The sequence below is a fragment of the Hyla sarda genome, chromosome 10 (genome assembly GCF_029499605.1).
Source record: "Hyla sarda isolate aHylSar1 chromosome 10, aHylSar1.hap1, whole genome shotgun sequence".
Classification (NCBI taxonomy): Eukaryota; Metazoa; Chordata; class Amphibia; order Anura; family Hylidae; genus Hyla; species Hyla sarda.
In genome coordinates, this window is record NC_079198.1 from 76,798,740 (window position 1) to 76,804,980 (window position 6,241).

The window sequence follows — 6,241 nt, forward strand, 5'->3', positions numbered from 1 at the left end:
CTGTTTAAAATGTTACTTTTTTTTAAATTTATTTTTTTATGTCTTTCAATTTTCGGGAGCGGGCAGGGACCAGAAATTCAGCTATATTAAAAATGAACGAGGGGTGCATTTCATAAATTTTTTTCTAGTTTTCATTCTAAATCATAAATAATGCAGGCAAAAAAAAAAAAAACTCACAACTGTGACGTGAACTGACTGGTTTTACTTCACACTTAAAAAAAAAAGTTTTTTTTCTCATTTGCACAAGTGTCACACCAAATGTGATTTGCACTAGGGTGACACAATTACCCTGCAGGCAAAAAAAAACTCACAACTGTTACGTGAACTGACTGGTTTTATTTCACAGCCAAAAAAGTTATTTTTTTAATTTTATTTGCACAAGTGTCACACCAAATGTGATGTGCACTAGGGTGACAATGAGCAAAAAAGGTTGCCTGCGGAGTTCCCCTTTTAAGCAGAGGTCCCCAACCAGGGTGCCTCCAGCAGTTGCAAGACACACGGACTGAACTTATAGCCCTTTTAATACTGTAGTTAGTTGCTTGAAGGAACTTAAGTTTTACACTGGAGTACCCCCTTTTAACCAGCGGTTCCCTCCTAACCAGGGTGCCTCCAGCTGTTGCAAGACACTCGGACTGATATTTGAACCCTAAAAAGGGCTTTTTTGGGTGCTGTCCTTAAAGCAGATGTTAGACTAGTGCTTTAGGAGTAGAGTGTACCCTGAATACACCACCTAGCAGCAACCTAGCTATCGCTTTCCCTATTACAGCAGGAGCAACTTCTCTGTCCCTCCACTTTCTAAGCCTGCAGCAAGCCGAATGAAGGTAAAATGGCATCCGTGCAGGAGGGTCTGGAAGGGAGGGACTGCTGCTGATTGGCTGTAATGTGTCTGCTGACTCTGACTCACAGGGTCAAAGTTTACCGCAATGTTAAAGTATAGGGGTTGGATCAAACTTCACATATGTTCGCCCGCCGATGCGAACGCTAACATGCTAAGTTCGCCGGGAACTGTTCGTGGGCGAACAATTCGCGACATCTCTAGTGCTCATATGGTGACAGGAGATTGGTAAAGTAAAGTTAGGTATTGAGGATGCTAGCTACAGCTATATTGCCAGTCTAGCAGTATTCATTGATTGTGTAGCTACAGGTTGATTTTATGCTCTTCAACTGAATATTTGCTACCTCTCATTGCCTGTAACTGGACAAATGCCCTTTATAATATGACCAGTTTATTTGTTGATTATTAGTGTTGAGTGGCATAGGCCATATTCGAATTTACAATATCTTGCGAATATATGGACGAATATTCGTCATAAATTCGCTAAATTCGCATATTCGTAATATTCACGTTTTATTTTCGCATATGCAAAAATTTGCATATGCGAAAATATGCATATGCAAAAATTTGCATATGTGGAAATTTGCATATGCAAAAATATGCATGTGCGAAAATTCGCACGCCAGTCTCACACAGCAGTGTTAGCGCCTTCTTTACTCCACACAAGCTGGAAGCAGAGTGGGATGATCACTGTGATGCATACTGTGAAAAAAAAAAACGAATATTCGTAATTGCGAATATATAGTGCGATATTCACGAATAAAATTTGCATTGCGAATTTTCGCAAGCAACACTATTGATTATATGTTATCTACATAAAATTCAATAAAATAGAAATGTAAAAAAAATAAATAAATAAATAAAAAGAAAATGTTTTAATAATATGTCTTTGAAAAAGCCATGGGCAGTAGACTAGAGTAGACAACCGATTTGGTTTATTGCACAAGTTTCTGAAAATGCTGCATTGTAATACTTGCAGCTAGGAAAGAGAGAGATAGTAGAATAACTAACTGCAGTGCAATAGACAAGCCAAACAAGCAAGGGTGTTTGCTATTGGGTTCATGATGGCGGCTTTATGTTAAAGTGCTATTCCTGCCCCTATATGCTTATACCCTATTTTATGGAGATGTGTTTGTGGGCTGGAGTTTATTAATAATTAATAAAGTTAATGGCCCCGATACAGAAACTGGCAGGGTGATGAGAAAATTCCCTTGATCAGGATAGGATATTACTAGAAAGAAGATAAACCCTGTTATGGCATTAAGGTTATTAAATTAAGGTTAATTAAGGTTAATTGAACAATGAGACCACAGCCAATTAAGGTCAAATTATAATAGAACATCAAAGGAATGTAGGTCAAGTGGTTTGACCGTAATTGGCTGTGGTTTCATTATTAAATGAAAGTCTTTTACTCCTATTTCCTGTTCTTCATTCATCTGTCTGCTGTGTGAGTGAAAATGTGTATATATATATATATATTTGTATATATCTACTGTATATATATGAGCTAATGTGAAAGTTAACATCTACATTTACATGAGCGAAGAAAATAATATATATATATATATATATATATATATATACCGTATTTATCGGCATATAACACGCACTTTTTAGGCTAAAACTTTTAGCCTAAAGTCTATGTGCGTGTTATACGCCGATACACCCCCAGGAAAGGCAGGGGAGAGAGGCCATCGCTGCCGGCTTCTCTCCCCCTGCCTTTCCTGGGGGTCGAGAGCCCTGCTGCCGGCCCTTCTCTCCCCCCTGGCTATCGGCGCCGCTGCCAGTTCTGTCCCCATGACTATCAGTGCCTGCGCCACATTGTCGGCGCCGATAGCCAGGGGGAGAGAAGCGGCGCCGACAGCCAGGGGGAGAGAAGGGGCAGCGGCACCCATTGCCGGCGCCACTGCCCCGTAGCCTCCCCCCATCCCCGGTGGCATAATTACCTGTTGCCGGGGTCGGGTCCGCGCTGCTGCAGGCCTCCGGCGTGCGTCCCCTGCGTCGTTGCTATGCGCTGCACGGCGCGGCGCATGACGTCAGTGCGCCGCGCCGTGCATAGCAAGGGGGGAGATAGCTAGGGGGGAGAGAAGGGCCGGCAGCAGGGCTCTAGACCCCAGGAAAGGCAGGGGAAGAGAAGCGGGCAGCGACGGCCTCTCTCCCCCTGCCTTTCCTGGGGGTCTATCGGGGTATACACGCGCACACACGCACCCTCATTTTACCATGGATATTTGGGTAAAAAAAAATTTCTACCCAAATATCCTTGGTAAAATGAGAGTGCGTGTTATAGGCCGGTGCGTGGTATACCCCAATAAATACGGTATATATACGTACAGTGGAAATCAAAAGTTTGGGCACCCCAGGTGAAAAATGTTATTAATGTGCATAAAGAAGCCAAGGAAAGATGGGAAAATCTCCAAAAGGCATCAAATTACAGATTAGACATTCTTATAATATGTCAACAAAAGTCAGATTTTATTTCCATCATTTACACTTTCAAAATAACAGAAAACATGGTGTCTGCAAAAGTTTTGGCACCCTGCAGAATTTTTAGCATGCACGGCCCCCTTTGCAATGCTGAGACCTGCCAGTGTCATGGATTGTTCTCAATCATCATATGCTCCATGTTGGGAGTAGTAGTACCTGCAGTTAAGGACAGATCACAGCAGGTGTCACTCCTGAAACCTGCTGCGATCATCCTATCTATTGCAGAGATGCGAGCACAGGAGAAAGCCACTCGCATCTATACATTATACAGGACGATCGTAGGGGTGTCACTAAGGAAGAAATTCCTTATTTCTAATCGACTCGAAGTCCGGATTCAGTCCGAATCTAATTTTTTATGAAATTTGGAAAGAAATTCGACTTTGTTCGATTTGCTCATCTCTATTTGTAAACTTTGGCTGGAGGGTTATTGATAATTGGAAGTGGAGCAAAAAATTGGATATTGACTAGGATCATATACAGTAATATCTTCCCCTTTTATTGTCAAGATGCCTGAATGTAAAAAAAAAAAAAAGTGTCCACTTCAGGAATTAAAGGGAAAATGAAAGCTGATTCACCCACACTATACCCAACCCCCGATCCCACCAGAAAAGGGAGGAATTCAATTACAACAATACCATTAAAGCGACCTATATTTCCTAACTTCTGATCATCTTATCTTCCATAACATTGTTATTTTTTACAAAGGATTTACACGAGGAGGAATAATCTCTTGCAATGTTTTCCACCCTATTCTAAAGGGTCAAGCCCCTGCCCATCAAGGAATGAGAGAGAGAGAGAGAGAGAGAGAGAGAGAGAGAGAGAGAGAGAGAGAGAGAGAGAGAGAGAGAGAAAAGAAAAAAGTGAAAGAGTACTATTGTTAATATTTATGAAGGCCAGTATTTCCGTATTTTATTCCATCTATCTTTTCCTTTCTTCCCTTTCGCCCATAATTGCTCTTTTCTCTTAAAGGGGTACTCTGGTGAAAACCTTTTTTCTTTTAAATCAACTGGTGGCAGAAAGTTAAACATATTTGTAAATTACTTCTATTAAAAAAATCTTAATCCTTCCTGTACTTATTAGCTTGCGAATACTACAGAGGAAATTATTTTCTTTTTGGAATGCTCTCTGATGACATCACGAGCACAGTTCTCTCTGTTGATGTTATTATTATAATAATAACGCTTTATTTAATGTTGTCCTTAGTGGGATTTGAACCCAAGTCCCCAGCACTTCAAGGCAGCAGGGCTAACCACTGAGCCACCATGCTGCCCTTAGCATACATCTGCTACGCATCTGCTACGCATCTGCTACGCATCTGCTATGCATGGTGGCTAAAATGGACAGAGATGTCAGCAGAGAGCACTGTGCTCGTGATGTCATCAGTGTTCCAAAAAAGAAAGGAATTTCCTCTGTAGCATTCAGCAGCTAATAAGGGTAAGGATTAAGATTTTTTAATAGAAGTAATTTACAAATATGTTTAACTTTCTGCCACCAGTTGATTTAAAAGAAAAAATGTTTTCACCGGAGTACCCCTTTAACACTCTGAACTTCTCTTTGCCATTCTCCCACAGAGGGTCCATCAGGTTTAATCCAATTACGCACTATTACCAATCTTGCATAGAACAGTCCTTCATAAGAACTCCTTAATCGTCCCCATATTTTCTATGTCCCCTAAAATAACGAACACAATAGTACGAGGAATCTTTTTTTCCTATTTTACCTTCAAGAATGTTCAATACTTGCTCCCAGTAGTCAGATATTTCTTGACAATCCCACATATAAGGGGAGATTTATCAAAACCTGTGCAGAGGCAAAGTTGCCCAGTTGCCCATAGCAACCAATCAGCTTTCTTCTTACTTTCTTAACAAGGCTTATGCAAAATGAAAGAAGCAAGCTGATTGGTTGCTATGGGCAACTGGGCAACTTTTCCTCTGCACAGGTTTTGATAAATCTCTCCCATAATGTCTAACATCTGCATCCCCACTTCCACACCTCAGGCAATTTGACAATTCACATATACCAAATTTCCTCATTTGGATGGGGGTATAATAGGCCCTATGTAACATTCTAAACTGGGTGATTTTGTGCTGCATATTCAGTTATACCCCATTCAGATTAACACCAATATTGTGCCAAGTTTCATCCACCAACCCGCCAACTTCTTTCATCAATTTTTTATATTTTGCAACCATCCTCTCCTAACCAGGAGTTCAAAAATTTATACGAACGTGATAAGTTTTTTGTTCCCCAATTCCAACTTAATAAACCCTCAAAAATTCTATGGTTATTTATAATAAAACAACTTTTATTTGTTGTACAGGCAACTGCATGTTTAATTTGTACATAAAAAAAAATTTCACTATCCTTCATCCCAATTTTTTCTTTAAAGTGTTTACATTCGTGTAACTTTCCATTTTCAAACATTTGATTAACCCTACGGACCCCCAGTTTTTCCCAACATTTACTTTTGCAAGTCAAAAATTCCTTCAAATTCCTGTTAACTACAGTGAAATTTAAACTATTTACTCCTATCAGATTACTTCTTAATGAACACCATATCTTATAAAATTTTCCCCAAAGAATACCCAACCCCCGACTAAATTCCATCAAAGTTCCTAGTTCGAGAAATTCAAAGATATTTGTTAAGCTCCTTTCTCTTATCAATTTATTAAGGACTGCAGATTCCTTCCAGTTAATCAATTAAAAAAATTGGCTAGACATATAATATATTTTTAGATTAGGGAGATTAATACCTCCCCTTTCCTAGAGGGGTTTAAAATTCTAATATTCTAATTGTACTCATTTGCGTCCCCACAATAACCTGCCAAGTTGGACTTCAACTTTCCTAAACCAAGAAGCTCCTATCCCTATGGGCGTAGCTTTAAATAAGAACAAAACTTGGGGCAGAATGACCATCATAAT

At 39.8% G+C, this 6,241-nt stretch overlaps 1 long non-coding RNA gene across 2 annotated transcripts in view; it reads right to left on the minus strand.

The window, feature by feature from the left end:
• Window positions 1–5,158, minus strand: part of LOC130293948 (uncharacterized) — a 45,388-nt gene extending 40,230 nt beyond the window's left edge. Inside the window, exon 1 of one of the 2 annotated variants that reach the window (XR_008848330.1) lies at window positions 5,040–5,158. This is a non-coding gene — a long non-coding RNA (uncharacterized LOC130293948). The remainder of the gene's footprint in view (window positions 1–5,039) is intronic. The other variant, XR_008848331.1, reaches the window with a different exon arrangement.
• Between the last annotated feature and the right edge of the window lie 1,083 nt (window positions 5,159–6,241).